This window comes from Medicago truncatula, chromosome 1, assembly GCF_003473485.1.
Source record: "Medicago truncatula cultivar Jemalong A17 chromosome 1, MtrunA17r5.0-ANR, whole genome shotgun sequence".
NCBI lineage: Eukaryota > Viridiplantae > Streptophyta > Magnoliopsida > Fabales > Fabaceae > Medicago > Medicago truncatula.
The window spans coordinates 20,826,996-20,850,245 of record NC_053042.1 but is presented as its reverse complement, the minus strand read 5'-3'; the positions used below and the strand labels follow the sequence as shown (position 1 = coordinate 20,850,245).

The following is a 23,250-nucleotide window of genomic DNA, read 5'->3' as shown; positions in this document are numbered from 1 at the left end:
TTTTACCTTTTTGTAAATTTCCACACTTTTAGTAGGTGCTATCGGATTATGAACTATATTTTACTACTACTTTTGTTTGAATTAACACGCAATACAATTGTTTTTGCAGGAAGGATTTGATGGTTTAGAGCATTTATTTTCCCTATGAAAAAATATGTGGTATGGTCGACTTGAGCATAATTTAGGAGTTTTCAGGTGAGATTTGTTCATTCTACTTTATTTTCCCTATACATAGTGAATTTTTAAGGACTTCGAAATCAAAAGAGTGGATAGTGAATTTTTTTGAGCAAACGTTACCAAACTATATCCCACATTCTAATTAATACGTTGAATGATAAAACCATCATATATACCCAACACCAAATTCTTCTCTTTTCAAACATTTTATTTTTTCACTAGGGAAGTATCATTTGATTGTGGAGTGTTATGTTTATTCTTGACTGAAATATTTTGGAATACATTTTGTTTATTTTTCCTTCTCTTTTGAATCACCGGTTATTAATATTAGGCTTAAATATGAAAATAGTCCCCGCAAATATCAGACATTTTGGTTTTAGTCCCTGTAAAAATATTTTTTTGGTTTAAGTCCCTGCAAATTAAAAAATTTTGGTTTTGGTCCTTGGTATTTTGTTTTAGTCCTTGTAAAATTGATTCATATTGGATTTGGTCCTTGTAATATGTAGAATATTTGATTTTAGTCCCTCAAAATGAGGACTAAAATGAATATTATAGGAACCAATTTCAATATGAAATGATTTTACAAGGATTAAAACAAAATACGAAAGACCAAAACCAAATATTCTATATTTGCAGGGACTAAAACCAAAAAAATATTTTTATAGGGACTAAAACCAAAACATCAGATATTTACGGGGACCATTTCCATATTTAAGCCTTAATATTATTAAGGTTGAAATATATTTTTAGTTGTAAATATTCTGTTTTTTTCCTTTTAATATCTATAAAAAATACTTTTTATTTGTTCCCTTGAGTTTAATTTAGTTGGTAGGGATATTGTATAATATATATATATGTAGGGGTGGAAGTTCGAACCCCGGACACCTTTTTGATTTTAGTCCTACAAAATGTTTTTTCTTCTTTATGACGAACTTTGAGTTTTGTTTTGATACTTTCAAATCATTCTTTTTAATATACATTTTAGTCCTTATTTTAAGTGTTAAAATCAAATATTTGACATATTATAAGGACTATTTTTAATATAATTAAGTTTTTTAAGGAGTAAAATAAAACAACAAGAATCAAAAGATAACTGCAAGGACTATTACAAAAATGAAAATTACAAGGACTAATTTCGGAACTGTTGAAATTTCCAAGGACCGTTTTCATTTTCAAATTTATTATTATTAAAACTAAATATAAGTTTTTTTGACAAAAAATTAAATATAAGCTAATCATATAGAACTTGTTGCTTTAGATACGTTAGTTCTGTTTTCTTGTAAATAAAAAGTTATCACTTTTTGTTTAAAGGGAAAACTAATATTAACAAGCACAACTCAAAACATAAAATGTGTTGAGATATGCCCTTCATATTGGGATGGAAAAAAGTTCATATTTGTGGTATTTGTGATAAAATCTGAGATGGGTACGAGACTGATGGTTTAACAAGTATTTGCACTCTGCAAATATAGATGGTACATAAATTGTGTGTGCATGTGTCTTGTGATTAAATGTGTTCTTTGAAAGAAAACTTATGTCTTGTGAAACAATTGAATTGATGTTATTTATACGTGTTTATCTAGTTTATTATTATACTTCATGAAACTTGATTACTCACCCCTTTCGTGTATTTGTGTTTGACTATTGCGATGACGCACAGGCACAAGAAACATGTGATGAAGTAGTGCAAAGGAGCTATTTATATTGGTGTTGGGAAAAATTTCTTTAATTTTCTATTTATGTTGTTATTTGATCGGTTTACATGTCAAGTACCTTGTATTGTAATTTTACTCTCGTAGGTGACGTCGATGGATTTTACTATGTTACCTTTTTGTGTAATTTCTAGATTCAACCATGACATTTTAGGGGGTGTTTATACGTGTGTGATGTATCAATCATTTTGTTTTCAAAAATTGAACATTTCTATTTGGACAAATGATATGCATGCTATGTCATAGGCCTATATGTCATTGTTTCGTGAAATATTTTTTAAAAGTTTCTATTGGAGATATTGCTTGGGTTTGGAATTGGTGGAACTATATAATTCAAAACATTAAAAATTTTAGGTGGGACATTTACACCATGTATTCCGAATACAATCACCCCTGCATCTAACGATAATTTATTGCATACGTCAAAATTAAGAGAAAAACACAACAACAAGAAATACAATGGAAAGACCAAACATTAGTATATAAAAGGCTCAACCCGTCCAAATTTCATTACAAGAATATAAGAAAGATGAAATATGTATATACTTTTGTTATTTACTTTTTAAGTGTTTTTTTTCTCTTCGGAAAATGGTTGTTCCTTTATAATTGTGGCTTTCAAATTTCAAAGTAAAATTAAAATTTACTTTTTCAAAATTACCTCTGCGCTTTTTTATTGAAAAGAGAAATAAGTGAGTTGAGATGATAAATAATTAAAGAAAATTATTTATGAAAAGTTGCAAATTTTAATGGCTCCATTGGTTTGTGTAAATGATGGAGTAATTTTCCTGTAAAGTCTAGTGGCATAAGTCCTTCTTGATATACTCAAATTCCCAACAATGACCGACGTAGAAAGCAAATACGACGCAAACTAGAAGAACATTCACATGATAGGAACAATAATGGTGCAAATTATGATGAGAACGAGTGCGTTCACCGGAACAGTGATGAGCAACAAAGGCCACAAGGGATGATTGATTATGTATAACCAGGAATAGAAATAAATTCTCGCAACAAAAGGCTTGAGTTTTAAGAGTTTTATGAAAGTGAAAACAGAGGGGAGGTTTTTGATGTTTGGGAAAATGGAGGGGATGTTAGGTGCATTTAGAAATAACTCAAGGGACTCAAGGGAGGTTGTTATATGTTTCCCTATTTATAATGAAAACTGTACAATAAGAATCCCTTAATTGAGGAAATAAGTCTGGACTAAATAAATCTTAATATCAATCCTAATAAAAACATGATCATATGCAAGGAAGACAGTATCTTAAAAAAACTCAAATAAATGTTTTTTCCACACGTTAGAAGGTTATCTTGTTGAGTCTTCAGGTTATTGAGGAAATGTTGAGTGTGGGGTTTTTTACCGAGTGATGTTACTTATTCTCATTTTATACATGGTTATGTGTGGGGTTCAATTATGAAACGTTGATGATGCGCAGAGATATTTAAGGATTATGAAAGGCCGACTGTTGGCTCCAAATGTGAGTATATATGAGACGTTGATCACCCGTCATGCGCAGTAGGGAAACAATGATAGTATTCTGTTTCCAAAAGAGGTGAAGTGCAGGTAGTAAGCCTTTCAAAAGGTAGTTTATGTGAAATTGTTGTTACTAAGTTGTAAGCAAATTCGGATCCTAACCCATCAGCTCGCGTTTATCATATTGGCTTTGTATTTTGGAGGTATTTTCAGTTTTTCTATTTCTAGAGTTGCGATTATTTTTATGTTCAAATGTAAATTTAACATCTTTGCTTAGTTCAAATTCGTAGGGTGTATTTTTATTTTGTTGAGTTTTAATTTTAAATCAATATTAATTTATTAGTAACGAATGTGAGTCCGGGTTTTGTTCTTCTTTGTTTTATCTATTAATGTGTCATTTGATTGAATTGAACCTTGGTTGCACTCTTATGATCAATATGCATCTAGTTTATATCATTATCCAAATTCACTTAAGGCAAATTTGTGAAGTTATTATATGTTACTGAGATTTTTTTCATAGGTGCTCTGAAAAAACAAAGTGCTGTATGGATCAATAACAATATATGTTTTAAACTTTGCATACAATATGGATGATTCTGTTTTTTTTTAAGGATAATTGGTTTGAAGATTATGGAGAAATTGTTAAACATTTGTCTTCACAAATCAATTCAGAGGTTGAAGACATACTGAGTTTGCAACAGCAGAAAATGTGTAGAAAGCAAGCTTTTGGGACCTGACTGTAAGAACTTCCAACAAGACAGAGTCGTATCAGTGGAAGCAATAATGGCATATATACCTCTCTCTCTCTCTCTCTCTCTCTCTCTCTCTCTCTCTCTCTCTCTCTCTCTCTCTCTCTCTCTCTCTCTCTCTCTCTCTCTCTCTCTCTCTCTCTCTCTCTCTCTCTCTCTCTCTCTCTCTCTCTCTCTCTCTCTCTCTCTCTCTCTCTCTCTCTCTCTCTCTCTCTCTCTCTCTCTCTCTCTCTCTCTCTCTCGGATACATAGGTCAGTATTTTGACAATTAAATTTTAGTTATGGTTTTCAGTGGAATTCATTGTCTCCGTTTGGTATTTGAAGTGAATTGCTATGTTATGTTTTGTTGTTGTTGACTCTATTAGATATGAAAACTAGTTAAAAGCACCAAATTTGGCAAGTGCAGCATCACCAGAAACATCAGCTTTTCCTTTGTTTGCTGTGACAAAATTGTTTAAAGAGTCAAACAAGGAAGACATATTTGGGAGATTCTGAGTTGTTTTGGTTTGAGGTGGAGTTGGTGTGAATGAAGGAATGGTATTTGGTGTTGGTAGGGAATACACCAGATACTTGCTTATTCCAGCAATAGACCCCATGGTTGAAGTTGACAGATTTACAAACTGAGCATGTTCCATGTTCTGAGCAGATGGAATATTCTGAACATTCTGACCAGGTTGAACAAGAAGCTGAACTTCCTCAGAAGGCAAAGATCCTGAAGCCAATGGATTAGGATCTGCTGACAGCTGTTCAACAGGTGCAGTAGGAACATTCTGAGCTACAGTTTTGAGAACATTCTGATCAGTGTTATCTTGAACATTCTGATCTTCTTGCTGAATGTTTTCTTTCTGAGCATTTTGAAAGATTTCATCATTGAAATCATTTGTAGTGTCTTCTACATTAAGATCAAACTCAGGTTGAACACCAACATTCTCTTTTTCCATATGGACTTCTTCATCAACATCCATTGGTTGATTTTCACTTCCAAAGATGTTGGATACTAGAATTTTTGCAGTTTCCCTAGTATTTGTATCAACATTCTGAGCTTGTAGCTCAGTATTTTCTTCAACTCTAATATCTTCAGAGGGTGCTTCAACACCTTGATTTAAAGAGTCTTCAACATTATGATGATCACCATCAGATTCTCCAACCTTCTCAGCAGCTTTCTTAGCCAGCATAGCTTCAAACTGTTCTTGGCTTGCTTCAACTAGCTCTTTTGCATGTTCAGCAACATGAGCAAAGACTTCAAGAGCTGGAGTAGCCTTTCCTTTCTCAACCTTCTGAGAACTTGAACCAATTTCCTTATTGGCAGGCTTGTCAACTTTCTACTTCTTCCTCACTTTCCTGAACTTTCTGATCAGCAAGTCTCTTAACTGATCCAGTCTTTTGAGGAATAGACATGTTTGAAGTTGTGATGTGAAGTTGACTAATATTTTTGGCTATGAATCTCATAAAGGTATCTTGACCTTTTTCTTTGTCCAGAGAAATTCAAGCAGCTTCAAATATGGGTGTCAAGTGCATCCCATATGGCAACCCAGCAACTTTCTGTTTGAAGGAGTAGCATTGATCCATCATGTGTTGGAGCATGACAAAGCACATATTGATCTTTGTTTTGGTCATGAGGTGATGAATTATGCAGAGATCAGTGTCAGTGATAACCTCAAAGCTTCTTTTGCAATTTGCTTCCTTCTTTGGTAAACTATCTTTGTAGCCTTGGCCATTTCAAAGAGAGTTTCCTCAAAGGTTGCTCCTTCTTCTGCAACTCCTTTTCCTTTTCCAGAGGATTCTTCTTCAACTTTCTCAGAAACATTTCTCTTTTCATAAATGGTTTCTTCATCAGAGTCTCCATGCATCTCTTCATTCTCTTTCTTTTCATCATCAGAAACTAGATCTACATGAGTAGTAGTTTGTTTAGATGAGGATCCTTTTCTCATCCTTTGAGATCTTCTAGTTGGCTTTTTAAAAGATTTGAGTTTGGATGATTTTGGAGTATCATGCGCAGGGATGATTACATCTTGTAGAATTGTATGAAGAGGGGTTTCATTGAGTGGAGAATGATCAGAGGGTTGATCATCAGCAGCGGTTGGTGGTGATTGAGAACGAACGCGTGAAGAAGTTTTGGTTCGTGCCATTTTTCGCAAGAACAGAGTATGAACTTTGTTTTGAGAAAAAAATGGTTTGAAAAGAAGAGGTGTCATGGAAATAATCTGAATAGTTGTTGGTTATTATAGGAACCAAAACGTGTTCAGTTGAGGGAAGAAAAAGGAAGTGACTTGACAGTTTTTGCATTGGAAAAGATGAAACTGAAAAGTAGTGACCAGGAGAGAGAAACTAGCCATTTGAGGAAAAGTGAATGGATGGTTAAGGTTTTACATGGTGGTTAATCCTTAAACCTATCTTCTTATAACCAAACATTAAATGCTTTAGATTATAGTGAGATTTTTGGTTAAAGTCAACACAAAATCTATCGTTTGAGATTTCTGACCCAGAATCCAGATCCTGAACATTCTGATAAATAAGAACATTCTGATGAACATTCTGATCTCATGAACATTCTGATGAATTTTCCAGATTAAGATTGATTTAGCTGAAATGAATCAGATAACATCAAGGGGGGTAAGTTCAAGGCCCTTAGTGATTAATGATCAATCTTTATTGGGATTTTTCATGATTTGCAATATTTCTTTAAGAAAATTGAATCTATCCTCAACAAGGGGTTTTGTAAAAATATCAGCTAGTTGATTTTCAGTATCAACAAAGCTTAATACAATATTCTTTTTCTGAACATGGTCTCTTATGAAATGATGTTTAATTTCAATATGTTTAGACCTAGAATGTTGTATAGGATTTTTAGAAAGATTTATAGCACTAGTATTATCACACATAATAGGAATATTTGTGTACCTTAGTGAATAATCTTTCAACTGATTTTTGATCCACAAAATCTGAGAGCAACAACTTGCTGCAGATACATACTCAGCTTTAGTTGTGGAGAGCGCAATGGTGTTTTGCTTTCTGCAAGACCATCCAATCAATGCTTGTCCCAAGAATTGACAGGAGCCAATTGTACTCTTCCTCTCAATTTTGTCTCCAGCATAATCAGCATCACAATAGGCTACAAGATCAAAACTAGAACCTTTTCTATACCAAAGGCCAAGATCAGTAGTACCTACTAGATATCTAAAGATTCTTTTAACTGCATTTAAATATGATTCTTTTGCACATGTTTGAAATCTAGCACATATTGACATGCCATTGATGTTTACAACTCTATCTTTGTCTTCAATTTTTGTAATTAAAGTAAGATAATTATTCAACAATGCTTAAAACAAACTTTTATGCTCAAAGCTGGGCCAATATAAGTGTAAGAACAAAATATGCAGACCTTAGAGCAATTTTTTGAAGATTATAACAAGATCACATACAACATCATAATGAAGATCAAGTATATAAAAAATCTTCTAATGATAAATTCAAACATAAGATTCATTTAAAATCATGTTTGATGAATGATATTTTCTTAAACCATATCAAAGTTAAGTGAAATCTTCACGTTTCAGATTATTCTGAAGTTTGACAAATTAAGACATTTTTATGTTTCATATCAATGAACAATCATGATTTAACATTTATGATCAAACATAAATCTTCCTATGAATTATTTAACAACAATGATGATTTAGTTTCCATCTCATGTCAATAACTCTGATAGAAATGCTTAAGAGTCATTTATTTCAAATGTGAAGAGATAAGTATTACAAAATGATGTAACACATTTAACATTTAACATGATAGTTAAGAAAGAATTTTGGGGCAAATAATGAGAGAATATTATGCATGAATTTATACATAACAGAAACAACACATTGTTCAATTATAAGAACATTAATTCATTTTCAATGCACCCTTAATATATCTTGTTAAAGCATAAGACATAATGCAATGATTTCAGTCATTAATTATGACGTGTGCAGTTGTAAATGAGTATAATATCATCATAAAAGGAGTATGAACAAAGTATGAAACACTTATTTGCATTTAAGTTCAAACATTTGATATATGCACATATTAGACATGACAGAATTTGATGCATTCAATCATATATCATATTTATTATAGTGCAAATAAATGTGTACCTTCTGCGATGATATCCCTCACTTTTGAGATTCAATGAAGAGAGCATGTTTCTCTTTCTTTGAAATACTTTCTTGTCTGGATGGAGAAGTCCAAGCATCAATAAGAAAAACCTTCTGAAGCAATTTAATCATCAGTAGCTTTCTCTTCTTCTTAGTCTTTTCAGCTTTCTGATATAAGTGTCTTTTAACATATTCAGAAGTTCCAGGATTTGCAGACATATGATCAACATATGGAATGCTTTGTTCATGAAGAATGTTTGCTTGAACATTCTGAACTTGATTTGAAGGAATTGTTTCATCATTTTCATTTGAGAATCCTCAAAGACACTTGCATTGAAGTCTGGGCTGAATTCCTCCGCATTCAGTTCAAAACCATCTTGATTTCAAGCTGGCTCAGCTTCATCAGATTCCTTTGTGGTAGTGTTTCCACTAAGCATATGTGTGGCTAGAACTTTAGCAACATCATACATATCATGATCTTTTAATGACAGAGGGTCATTTCCCATATCAGATTCTAGAACAATTTCTTGTTCATCAAACTGGAGTTTACTCATGATGTTTGTAACATCACTTCAGATTTTGAAATTGTTTCAGCAGTAGAAGATTTAAAGGATCCTTCTCCAATAAACGCTTTCAGCTTTGTTAGCTTTCTGAGGTATTTTTTTTTTAGAAGCTTTTTCAATTTCATTAACCTTCTGAAGTTGTTATGTAGGAACTTCATCAACTTTTTGAGTTCCATCTTTTAGTAGCTGCATCAACTTTTCTGAATTCATGTTTCAGTAGTTGCATCAGCTTCCTGAACCTTATTGGCTGCAATCTCAATATTTGAGGTATTGCTTCAACTTGTTGACTTTCATTTTCAGCAACATCAACTTCCTTTTGAAGTTCTTCAACATTTTGAACTTCATCAGCTTTCTGAACAACTTTGTTAGCAATGTCAGAAGCTTTTTGAAAGGTTTCTCCAGGGATGTCTTGATCCATTTTTGGAGGACCTCATTGTTGTCAAATTCTTTAGTTTAAAGATTTGATACTCCTTCTCATACACTTCATTTTTTCAGAGGCATATTAAAATGCTTGAGTGTGAGTGTGAAAGCCAATTCATATAAAATATGAGAAGTCTTCTTGTTCCTTCTTGAACACAAAGGAACGAACTTTGAAGCTTTCAACTTTTAGGATTGAGTAGCTTCAGCATCAGGAGCATTTTCCTAAACATTCTGATCTACAGACACATGAACATGCAGATCTTCAGTTTCAGATGTTTCTTGCACAATCTGAGCTGTTTTTCTGAGCATCTTGAAACACATCAGTGTTGAAGTCTGAGTTTAGATCTTCTATGTTGAGACTAAAACTAGTTGCAAATTCCATTTTGCTCATCTTCTAGTGATTGAACATTTTCTCCACATATCATCTTGGAAGCAAATATTTCTGCATCACAAATTGGCAAAGCTTTTGGTACCCATATTACTTTGGGTCCTTGAAGGTTAGTGTTTCTCTTCTTGAGAGATTATTTCTTATGACCATATTCTGATTTAAGATAATCAGCTTTGTTGTAATAAGAACATTATGTTTTACCAATCTCAACCTTTTGAGACCAATCTAATTTAGGATAAAATGTCTTTTTGAAATGAGGATTTTTCTCAAGTTTCTTTTCATAAAACAATATACAGGTTCAAAATGTTGAATCCTTTTTCAAAATGATCATTTTTATTTACCTTCTCACTTTTGTTTGGTATAACATATTTTCATGACAATTTTGTTTGTGATAGGTTATGAATCCTAAATCATCCTTTTTGAAAGGTCTTAACATACTTTATAAAGTTGGTTATGTCCTTTTTCAAAATATTACTTCGCTTTTCAAAATAACATTTTATTTCAAAAATTCATACTTTGTTAAATCTTACAATTTTTGCTCATTGAGAATCTTATGTTTCTCAAATATTTTAAAATGAGAGTTCTACAATTTTTGAATGGTTTCAAGATATATCATTCAAGATTAGCAGTTTCACATTTTCTTTCTTTATACAAGAAAAGTTATTATTTTAAAAGTTCATACTTTTAAGATAAAATGCATGAGTCATATGAGATAATAGTAAACACTTTATATAAAAGATAAGGATCAGATTTCTTACCTCTTTACTTTATGTGTTGTCTTTTACTCATGTGTTGACTTCTTCTTCAAAATCATCTCTGAATGCCATCTTTGCATTTTCTTCTTCAGAGGGATTTTACTTTTTAAATATCCCACATTGTTGCATATGTGATATGCACTTTGGCTTGCAGGTTTTGACATTACTTCTTTCTGGATCTTTTCCTTATACACTGTTAAGTGCTCAACCCATAGAGGCAGGCTCTGATGCCAATTGAAGTAGATAAAATAGTCACAAGGAAGGGGGGTTTGAATTGTGACCCTTTAAAAATTAAACCTGTAACTTAAAATTGATTCTCAAGTTGAAACTTGGAATGGTTAAGTTAAAAGCAGACTTCAGAACGTTCTGATGTCTGAGTGCAAAAACAGCTTAATAAAGTAAATGTGTTTGTGTGTGTTGTGTATGCAGTAAGTAAAGAGTATAGGGAAGAGAGAATCAACACACAGCAAATTTATAGTGGTTCACCCAATGTGGGTTAGTCCACTCCTCACGATCTTGTGAGAGTTTCCACTATGATGCTTGAGATAACCTCTCAAATCCTGCACCTTACAATCCTTGTTCACCTGAACAATTACAACAACTGTATTCTCTAAGCTGATGAGATAAAACCGCAAGTGCACGGTCTTACCGAAGTAGTAATAAAGAGTATCGTTCCGACAGGGAGTAGTTTAATTTAGTTAACCTTTAGAGATGATTAGAAGAGAGAAGAGGTTGTAAGTTGGGGGTTTTTAAACGGTTAAAAACAATATAATAAAAGAGCCTTGGGATCGTTGGTTTCATCTAAATAACAAGTCCTTCTCAAACCGAAACCATAAGCTTATAATGTTATGTTAGACCTAATTTCTCAAGACAGTTTCTCTTATGTTCCTCTAGCAACCAAGCCTATTTCGCTGACTTGATTACTATTGGATTTTGGTTCCTCTAACAACCAAGCCTATTTCGCTGACTTGATTGTTATTAGTTCCCTTGAAGATCGAAACTATATGTCTCAAAGATTGCAAAGCCTATTTCGCTGACTTTGCAATCCTTGTCTGAATTCACTTGTTCGAATATTAAAGCTCCACTTTCGTTTTATGAATTGATATTTGGAATAATGGACGAACAATTATCAAACCCTCCACTTTCGTTTCCACAGTTTGATAATGGTTAATCCATGTTAAGACGGTGAATTCAGATAAGAAATTAGGGTTACATAAGATTAAGGCTTAGGGCTTGGTTTGATTAGGATTATGTCATTTAGACTTATCCAACAATCCCAAGACAGGAAGAAGTCTACTCACTCATGTTCATCGTAGACATGGGGGAGAAGAGAGAAAGCATGAAAGTAAAAGACAAAGAAATAAAGGAAAAGAACTTTATTTAGAAAAGCAAATGTCACTTATTGTATTCCAAGTAAAGATGATTCTTAGTGATGGCTAGCTACTCTATTTATAGTACACAATTGACTTAAAATCTAAGCAAGTATATTCCTAGAATATTCCTCGGTAGATTGTGCGCCAAAATAGAATAGCTTGGAGTCAAAGCAAAAGCAGCAAAAGGCATCTGGAGGGTGGCACGGCCGTGCCAAGGCTAGCACGGGCCGTGCCAAGGCTAGCACGGGCCGTGCCAAGCTTCTGACTTGTGGGAGATATATTTTGTTTCCCAATCTTCATGTTTTTGTGTCCAATCTGCTCCAAATCCCTTTCTTTTGCTCCAAGACTCTCTCCATCAAATATTCTTTCCTGAAATATAATAAATTGCATTTTAAAGTAAACTATCCTAAAAAGGAAATAATACTAATATAAAATTATATAGAATCTAAACTAAAAAGCATATTAAAATAACATATAAATGACTCATCATAAGCCTCAGCAGGCTTGCACCTTGTTGCTAAGTTAACCACTTAGACTTTTACAACCTTTGCTCAACCTAACACTTTAGGACCTCTAAAAGCTAGATAAAACTTTGTTTTTCTTCTTGCTAAGTTACCCACTTAGACTTTTGCTCCTTCTGCTCAATCTAACACTTTATTACCCCTAAAGCTAGATGAGACTTTCTTTTCTTCTTGCTAAGTTACCCACTTAGACTCTTGCACCTTTAGCTCAAACTAACACTTTAGTACCCCTAAAGCTAGATGAGACTTTACAAGATATTTGAAGCTTGAATGAATGAAATCAGACAAGAGAAGAAAGGAAGGAAGTGTTATCTTTAAAGAGATAACAGAAAGAATTGATTTACACTACAAGAAGATATTAAAGAATCTTCAGTGATGATCAATTCAGATGCTAAAGCTTCAAAACAACCTCAAGTTGTTTTTCTTGTATGCTTTGCAATTTGTGTGGAGTTTGAATGTTTGAGAATCAAACAGAGGAGGAGGAAGAAAGTTATCTTTGCACGAGATAACTAAGAGTATTGATTTGCACTAAGGAAACAAAAGCCTTAGAGATTGATCAATTTCAATTTGCAAGAGCTTCAAACAATCTTTGTTGTTTTCTTGTATGCTTTGCAATGGTGCACGTTTTGCTAATGCCTTGATCTCTATTTATAGAGTCTTTGGGCTCATATAGCCGTTGTAGGATGTCCAATGGTGTTATGCCATGTGTCCTGGGTCCCACAAGCTTTAACTTGAAATTCTGGGCAAACATTCTGATCTCTGATGAACATCAGAATGTTGTTGTGTTCATGATGATCTTTATCTGGGTTCATCATGTTCTTCATCTGGGTTCATCATGTATGAATGAACACATGAAGTTCTGGGCTATGCATATGTTTTTCATATGAATTTCTGGACAATAACCAATGTATGGACTTTTCTTCATACATCAGAATGTTCCTTTCCCAGATTTTGTCTTGGAACCGGTGCAGGAGGATTTAGTGGGATTCTGCATCTTCATGCCCATGCTTTGAGGGATTGTGTGGTCTATGTACTGTACCAAATCCCATATGTGTCTATCTCTTGTTGATCAAGACAGATTTGCTTTTTGCTTTTCACCTACTGTACTGTTCATAAAGTAGGCATGTGCTGAGCTGAACATTCTGACCATCAGAATGTTTGATATTCATGATGTTCTTCATCTGGGTTCATCAAGGATGAATGTCTGATGAGTTTCTGGGTCCATCCAATACGTGACATGAGATTTGTTCAAGTTTTATCCTTCAAAAGTTACTTCTCCATATGCATCAAAAGTTGCTTGAAAAAGTAGGATAAAGTTGATTCAAATCTGTATTGGATTTGGTGCAGGAAAGAGAGGATAGTGGATCTGCAATCTTCAGGCCCATGCTTCAAGGAGATTTGCTTGATTCATCTCAGAGTACACGTTATCTCTGATGCAAGATCTCCTTGAAGGTAAATCGACATTAACAGAATAAGCAGCGGAATAAAATTTCGATTTACTTTCCTTGGATCATTACGAATTGGAACTTGAATCAGTGATTCGATTGTTACCTTAGAACGTGGAATCTGAAGACGGTCGGTGGAATCTGCGAACTGGAATCACGATCACAGCCAAGCAAGTAGCAGAGCCTCTATCAAGTCCACACGAACAGTGCTCCCCAAAAACTCGGTGCTAGCCAAGAAGACGGAAGTCAGAGAACTAGGTTTTGCCAGAGAACGTAACTGCAAACTATTGCACTAGGGTTCTATTTATAGAACTCCTTATGTGCTTTGCAAGTCAAACTCGTTTTTGACTTCACTAAGCCCAATACGAGTTTAGTAAATATTGCTAAATCATTAGCATTATTTACTAAGCGCACCCTTTATATAAGTCGTACTTATACATATCTCTTTTGACTGCTCTTTGTGTGTGACCCTTTAGGTTCTAGTCACGTTGGCAATGATATTAAATCCATCATTTAATATCATAAACAATGAGCGGTATCTAGCAACACATCATTGCTACCCAAGTGACAAGAATGTCAAGTGATCTGACGAAACCTTTCATGATAATACATATGTGTATAATTACTCCTTTGTCTCAATATCTTCATTGATCCCAAGGCATAGATAGTGTCACCCTTGTATAGATCAATGTTCATTTATCTTGATTCCGAAATATACTATTTCACGAATAAGTCCAACATCTTATATTGACTTAGTTCAGCATGGCCATGCATATTAATAGTCATATTTCATCAAGAGGCCTAAAGATATATCTCCTGTTTATGAGGAGGGACAAATCCCATCTAGGACACTCATGACCCTCAGCATGATTCATCAAGTGCCCATCAACCAACGTTATTGTTATCCTTTTACAGACAACGTTAGAATGGCAACAAAGCACTTGAGTCCACATCTAGGGATCATAGTGGTTTCAGGTCTAAGAGCGATATACATTATTATCATTGTGAGAATATCTTATGACAATTTCATAACTTACTATGTAGTATTCTCACAGTGGGTCAATCCAATATAAATATTACTCCTAATATTTATATCTATGTATAGACTTGATATCTCATATCTATGACCCATGAGATGCGGTCATCAGTCTACATACATAATAGTCTCGACGCTTTATTATTATCCTTTATTCATATTAAAGCTTTGACTACGGATTCATTTAAGAATAGCGTTCTATAAGATAATGTAATCTCATGATTAAGTCACACTTAATATATTATTACACGAACTATCTATTCTAAGGACTTTATTAACATTATCTAAATATAATAAAGAGTGCCATATATTATCCAATAATAAAAGTCATGATACATAAAATAGGTTTAACATAAACTATTGGCCTCTAGGGCTTACACCAACACTCCTTTTGCTAGCTTTTCCATCTTTCCACCAACTACACTGTTCATGGATGGAAGCATGTGCAGAAGTGAACATTCTGATCTCAGAATGTTTCATTTGTTCTTACTTTAGGTTGATTTATAAGACTTAACTTTTAATGTAATCAAACCTAATAGTAAGATACAACTGAAGTGCAGTGAACGCATCATCTAGGACAATATTCTCTTTGGAATATTCCTAGTACTTTAATGTTCATAGTCTTGGATGAACATTAAAGATCCTTTTGACATAGATCATTGTCCATGCCTTTATTTGTTGATAGATCCATGCAGATGTACTTTTCTGGACCTTTTATTCATGTCAAGTGTACTTGCATGCTCTTCACGTTCTTGATGAATCTGGGTAGCTTCTGAACAACCTTCTGAACTAGGTTGCTTCTGAACTGAGTTGCTTCTGAACTCTCATCAGAACGTTCTGATCAACTTTCTGATCAACATTCTGAACTAACTTTCTGAACTTCAGAATTAGTTCATGGATTCAATGTCCTTTGATTTTATGCATCTTGGTATGATTCAAACCTTGTTCCTGTCTTAGTGAAAACACTCAAGAGCACAAGTTAAATACCAAGGAATCAATCAAAGTCCATTTAATCCTTAATCATTAAAGTTTATTATCTTTAAAATTAATTAGGGATTTTGCCTCAACAATTATTATTTTTACTAGATTATTAGAAATATAAAAAAAAATATATTGAGGGAGTAAAGTGTAGATTTTAACATAAGAGGGGAGGAGAATGTAATTCAAGCTTCTCTTAAGCGAGGGGGTGAAAAATTTTCTAATATGTTTTGAATAAGAGAGAAGAGGATTGTATATTTTAACATAAGAAGGGAGGGCATTGTAATTCAAGCATCTTAGGGGGGAGAGGAGTGTAATTTACTCTATAAGTAAGGACAACTAAGACCATTTACAATGATTTTTCCATTCAACAAAACTCAACACACACTTTTTCAATTCCCAACACTCCACATCATTTTCTCACTCTTATTTAACACTTATTCAACTTTTATCTTCTCCAAAGATTTTTCATTCAACACTCTACCCCACCACCTTTTATTTCTTATTCTTATTTAATTTTATATTTTTGTAAATTAAAATTATCGATTATAATTAAATTAAAATAAAAAACACTTAACAATTTATTTTTTTGTTTTTTGTAAAAACAAAAATTATTTAAATAATTTATTTTTATTTTCTTAAATTAAAATGCAATAGAAAGATAAAGACAAGATTAAAACTTGGTTTGCTAATAGAAAAATAATAATAAGATTATTATCAAATGAAACTTCACTTAGTTTGCTAATAGAAAAATAATAATAAGATTAAGATAGTGAAAAATTTGGTTTTTTTCTGTGTCAAAATCAAATGAACCAAGTCTCTATTTATAGACAAAAAAAAAATCATGAATTTTGGTAAAAAATAAAATTTTAAAATTTTAATTTGCAATGGAATAATTGAGTTGAAATTATTAAGATGAAAAAAAATCCTGAGAGCCAATCAGCAACAGACACATGTCAACAGTTAATCCTCTCATCAACTTTCTCTCTCCGCGCCTGCTGCTTTACACTCTATTGTACTACTACATCATCCTTCAATAAAACTCAACGCATCATTGCACTACTACCACATGCTGAAAGTCTCGTTCAACACCTCCATTGCACATGATCTAAAGGATTTGGTGGTGATTGATCTTCTTATATCTATCTATAGTAGATTAAAGTTATTGAATTATTAAAGTTGTTGAATTATTAAAGTTATTTATGAAAGAGTGTGCACCACTTGCCGACGATACAGTGACAGTACGACTCCTTGAATTATTATGTTTATAACAGTACCAAACATTTCTTCAAAACAAAAAAAAAACAAAAAAACAGTACTACCAAACATAGTTCATCAATTCCTGAAACCCATTTTAGAGTTTATTGCTCTTGAGCTGAAACAAAAAATACCGTTGCTCATTGTCATTCAGAAAACAAAACACAAAAATAGTGAAGGAAAGTTTTCTCACTGTTCATTTCAAAGATTTCAAAGATTGGAGTTTCTTCAACTAATAGAGAGTAGTAGGTACGCATTAATTAATTTATTTTCCTTCACTAAGAGAGTAAAAATAGTGAGTAAAATTTCAATGTGATTTTTAGTTTGTTTTAATATTTCGTTGTTGTTCTTCTTTGCATATCAGTCTTGTTATATCGCATCATCAATAGCACCGGTTGTTCCGTTGTTGATTCATAATCTTGCAGGTAAGAGCTACATTCTATGGTAAAGGCCTAATGATCTTTCTTTATAATAATTTAATCTATTTTATTTTATTTTAAAACTGTTAAGAGGACAAGATACTTGATAAAAACTAAAATTCTTGTTTGTCCCTAAATTACAACGCAATTTTTTTGTCCTAATTATAAGTTGCTAAAATACTTAAATACGGAGTAACATTTTATAAGTTGTTCAATACTTTAAAAGTTTGTATTGTTATGTTTTATATTATTATGTTAAGTACTTATCTTTTAGTAGATTTAAAATTGCATGTCAAAGTTCGAGTTTGTACTCAAGATTTTTTTTTCCTAATCCAGTGATGATCTTTGACCGCATTTGACCCTTTAGATTTGCTATGAGACTAATCATGTATATAACAACAATTCATCAAAGATTTTTATTTTTTTTTGGTAAACGCTACCTCTCAAATGGGTGATCCCATTGATCAAAAAGAGTTCTTTTGCTCAAGATATTCATGTTGCCAACTCTCCCAACATGATGTTGGTCGAACTCAATACCTTGGCTAAGCCTCTTAAATTAATTTAGACATTTTTATTTTACATGTTTATTTATATCTTTAACTTTTGGTTGAAATTTATATCTTTAACTTCTTTATTGGTTAAATGTAATATACTTAATTGAAGCTATTAATTATAATATGTTTTGAATTCCTCTAAAATGATTTAATTTTGCTTTTGGTCACTCTAAATTATTTTCATTTGCTTAATTTCATCCCTATAAATTAATGATATTTTAATTACCCTCTAGTGTATTTGGAATAATGGATAAACAATTATCAAACCTCCTGAAACAATATCAAATAAAATTTTACTTTCAAAATTAATGATATTTTAATTACCCACTAGTGTATTTACCCGACGTTGCCCGGGTTAGACATATTCAAGAAGATAAAAAAATTATATGTATGATATCTGCAAATAAAATTTATCACGGATTGATATATGATGAATATCTTAATAAATACACACAAATATAATAAAATATATCATATTATAAATACTCGTAAATTTATAGATGCAGATACAGATAAAATTAATTAGATTTAGTAAAAATATTAACACATATAGAATAAAATTAACTTTTAGGAATTTGTGTTATTTCTGTTATAATTCTGTTACATAAAATATTAGGAATTTAATGAAAAAGTTAAGTAAAATATTAAATAGATAAGAATTTTTCTATTTACACCCCATGTTTTTCTGGTTACACCCAAATTTTCTTAAAAGTTTTTTATAATACCAAAATTGTCCTTTTATATAAATTTCTTAAAACCCTAATTTTATACGTTGTCAGTGAGTTTCACCCTCTTTCACCCCACAAAGCGATCGATCAAACAATTTGATGTCCAATATCAATCTCCATGAAAATTAAAGAGTGAATCAAAATATTTTTCATCCATACTCAATTGGATATAAGTAAGTGAATTTCTTCTTCTATTTGCTAGTTTCAATTTTTTTTCCTTCAACTGCACTGATGCACTGATTACGGTTTTAATTTACATTGGCAAGGTTAACTTAAATTCAGTTTAAAAGTTTACATGAACCTACTTAAACTAAGTTTACATGAACCTACTTAAACTGAGTTTACATGAACATACTTAAACTGAATTTAAGTTAACCTTGCCAATGTAAATTAAAACTGTAATCGTACAGTGCATCAGTGCAATTGAAGGAAAAAAATTGAAACTAGAAATTGGGAGAAATAATTTTACAAAACTTGCTAACCCATAACAAGAAAAACGCAAATTGAACACAAAATCGCAGAACTGTGAATCACAGAACAAGGAAAACACAAAATCGCAGAACTGAGAACCCATAACAAGAAAAACACAATCGATTGAAGAACAACACTTGCTAACTTGATTTGCTTCGAATTTTCTTTGAAATCATGAATGGACGTGAGAAAGTATGGTTTTGAAAATCTTCGAAGAACACAATCGATCGATTGGAGAATTATGGTTTTGGAAGAGGGGTTTTGGGTGTAACCAAAAAAGAAGGAATAGGCTTTTTGAAAATCAAATTTTATGAAAGGGTAATTTTGTCATTTTGGGGTGCAACCATGATTAACTAGGGTGCAAGTAGAAACTCGATAAGATCAAAAGTTTTTTTGAGATATTTATGCCAATTCAAATATTGGTTTTAAAAAATCGAAAAATAATAAAAATATTGCGAATAAACGTGAAAGTGACACGTGACTTAAAAAACCTTACTTTATATATTTACTATTGATTGATGATTTATAGTCGAATGGTATCGTATGTAATCTGTTAAGATATTTCTGTTACATAAAATATTTGGAATTCAATGAAAAAGTTAAGTAAAATATTTAATAGATAAGATAAAATGTTTGTTGAGATATTTATGCCAAATTAAATATTGGTTTTAAAAAATAGACTAAAATAAAAATATAGCGAATAAACGTGGAAGTGACACGTGGCATAAATATCTTACTTTATATATATACTATTGATTAGTTAGTTGATACAAATGCAAATATAATGTATCTAAGTTAACCAAACATGACAACATAACATACAACCACTACTAAAAAAAGTAAAATTAGAGAGGGAAATTAGTGATGGAAAAAAATTAAATTTCTCACAAATTCCTTAGTCGCAAAATTTAATTACGAAATTAGAGAGGGATTTCACGTTTTCCCTCTCTAAAATTCTCTCACTAATTTTTACTTTTTTAGCAGTGAATCAAAGTTGACACACATGGAATATATTGTGGCCATTAGTGTAGAATAGTGTGGGAATGCAACCTAAGCATCAACTTCTTGTCTTTCTTGATGATCAAAAAGGGGCACAACCCCTATAGTGGAGTCTTATCTTGCATTTGCTCTTATAGACAACTTTATATTATGTCATCCTAATTGTAACGCCCCAATTTTATTTAATTATTATTGGTTGATTTAAAGTCCTTTATATGATTTTTAAATCATTTATGTTGATTTGTGGTGTGGTGTATTTTATTAAATGGCTATTTTTAGTATTTAATAGAATAAGTGAGAATTAGGATTTATTTTGGAGTTTGGGGGTTAAATTAGAATTTAATAGAATTAAGAAGAGTTAAGGAATATTGAGAGGTTATATTTATTAAGAAATAGAAAATAGAAGGGAGAAGCAGTTTTCACGTACAACAGAGAAAAAGGAGAAGAGTCAAGAAAAGGGAAGAGAACCTAGAAGGGCTGCGATTTCGATTATCTAAGGTAAGGGTGAGGCTAACTTACAATGATTTTAGTTATATAATTCTGATTCTGTTTTAATAAAGATTATGAACAAATTTGGAGAATTGGGAATTAGGGTTATGATTGAGAATTGATGATTAAATGATGGAATTAGGGTGAATTGATGTAGAAATGATGAACAGACCTTAGATGTTTCATATATTGATGTTTAGAATCAGTTTTAAGGTTAGAACCATGGGATTGGGTGGATTTTTGAGAAAAATTGTAACCTGGCCGCACTGTTATTCATCGCTCGCCTCCCGAGTGATGATCCTCGCCATAGCGAGTGATGAAGATCATGGCTCGCCTCGCGAGCAGGAGTTACTCGCCTCGCGAGTTGCACCTCGCAACTCGCCATGGCGAACAAGTTTACTCGCCGTAGCGAGTGTGGGCAGAGAGCTTGCAAGATTCTGTGTTTTTGAGCTGTGAGTTTAACCTTGGGTGTTTATGAGGGCCTGAACATGTACCTTAATGATTAGGCAAAGTTTTAGAATGAGATTGAACTTGGAATGGTGTCAGAATGGAATGGTGAGTATTTTACCCTAACTCGCCATGGCGAGTAGAGCCTCTCGCCTCGCGAGTTGTCCCATTTCAGAAGCCTTGTTTAGGATTTTGCGATCTTTTGTCGCACGTGATGATATGAGTAGACCCTTGAGGTAGGAGAGAAGTTATTCTTGATTAAACGGAGATTCAGAGAGGATGTTTGTAGTGTTTAATGACGTCGACTTAGGTCGATGAACAAATGAGGAGATAGTTATATGTTATGAAAGATGTTGATATGAGTCCTACTCGTTGTATATGATGGTTATTATTGTTGTGTCTCGCTACTTATTATTATTATATGTTGTTGTTGAATTGAATATGATTTGCTGCTGATTGTTGGTTTATGCATAAATGCATTCAATTGGATTATACAAGATGTTGGTTCGGGTTGTAAGGTTGCAAGTTGTCGTTCTAAGTAACGGAGCCATAGGTTGTTGATGTTGGCCAAGTTGGGGAGTAAGTCATAAGTTACTATGCACAGTCGTTGTCGTAGTTGAGTTGTATGTTGATATACACAAGTCGAGTCCTTTCATGATTAGGAAACCGTTGAGGGCTCATGCCCTGGAATGCTCGTCATTCAACCGTTGAGGGCTTATGCCCTGGAATGTTTTGTCATTCAATTGTTGAGGGCTCATGCCCTGGAATGCCTTGTCATTCAATCTGTTGAGGGCTCATGCCCTGGAATGTTAATCATTCAATCTGTTGAGGGCTCATGCCCTGGAACGTTCATCATTCAAATTGTTGGGGGCTTATGCCCCGGAATGCTTAGTCATTCAATGAGTTGAAAATAGTACCCCGTTGTTCGTTGTCGTTGATGTAGTGGATGATGTTGTCGTTGTCGTTGATGGTGATATTGTCGTTGTTGTGGGTTGTGTTGTGGTTGTTGTTGTTGAGGGAGATATTGCTGTTGTGGTCGAGTTGTTGTTGTCGTTGTTGGTTGATTTAGTAAGAGTTATTAAAGTTGAAGAAGTATGAATATTATTGTTGAAGTATATGTTGCTTATTATGTTGTTTAATTAACTTGATGATTTATATATCTATTATTATTGTTTTGTGAATCTCACCCCTTCTGCTTGGAATTGTTGTCCTTCGTATGTGTAACTTGCAGGTATTGAGGCTTATTAGAGGTGGTGACTCAAAGTGTCTAGGGCTCTGATACGTGGGATGGGAACTGTCTTTCATATTATTGTTGTTTTCCTTTCCATGTATCAAATTTTGAACTTGTTGATGTGGTCTTTTGTTGGTCGACTTATTGTTGTTTAGGCCTTTGATGCCATAGACTGATGTTGAATTGAAAACCATTCCGCTGCTATGTTTTCATTTTTATCAAGTGGTTGATTAAATAGTTTTATTTTCTTTTTAAGAAATTTTGAAATGACGTGTAACATGCCCGTTGTGTAATTACTTTGATGCATATTTTATTAATTAATTGATTTTTGGGAAACGGGGTGTTACACTAATCTAGAATGAACACATTTTAGTATGTGAACTCTATGAGGGGAAAGAACTTTCCCAACTGCCATCTTCCTCCAAGGTGTAACTTGCATAAGTGTTCGCTCGTTCTTCTAGAGATTGAATTTTTGTAAGTATGGTAAGCTTTCTATGTTCCTACAAACACAACCACATGATTAAAAGTGAAATAACACAATCATTGTTATGATCGACCATGTCGATAAAAGAATAATAACAACAATGCTCTCATATAGATCCACTCGAGTCACTAAATGAGCATTATTAGGGCTTGAGTCACCCTATACATATTATTGTTGCTATTTTACTCTTAACTCTTCCCAATATAGACTGAATCTTTCCCCACCCGAATTCCAAGTGTTTGGCTATAAGTTGAGCAAGCTCCTCTTTCCATCTGAGAGTATCTATTGCAATCAAGAAGTAATTACACATCTATACAAACTTCTAAAACTTCGTTGATAGCTCTGGAAATATCCATGCTTACATCTTTAAGACCTATATTTTATCTCAAGTCCAATAAGAGTATAAATTAGTTGATGGATAATCCTATGCCTTATATGACAATATAA

The 23,250-nt window shown here is 32.9% G+C and overlaps 1 protein-coding gene and 1 long non-coding RNA gene across 10 annotated transcripts in view; both read left to right on the top strand.

Annotated features, from left to right (window-relative positions):
• Positions 1-23,250, top strand: part of LOC25483331 (uncharacterized) — a 100,074-nt gene that overhangs the window by 29,322 nt on the left and 47,502 nt on the right. The gene's annotated exons all lie outside the window — the stretch shown is intronic.
• Positions 16,803-22,541, top strand: LOC112422372 (uncharacterized). The gene is made up of 3 exons (XR_003012713.2): positions 16,803-17,230; positions 17,346-17,406; positions 22,320-22,541. It is a non-coding gene; the product is annotated as an uncharacterized lncRNA (long non-coding RNA).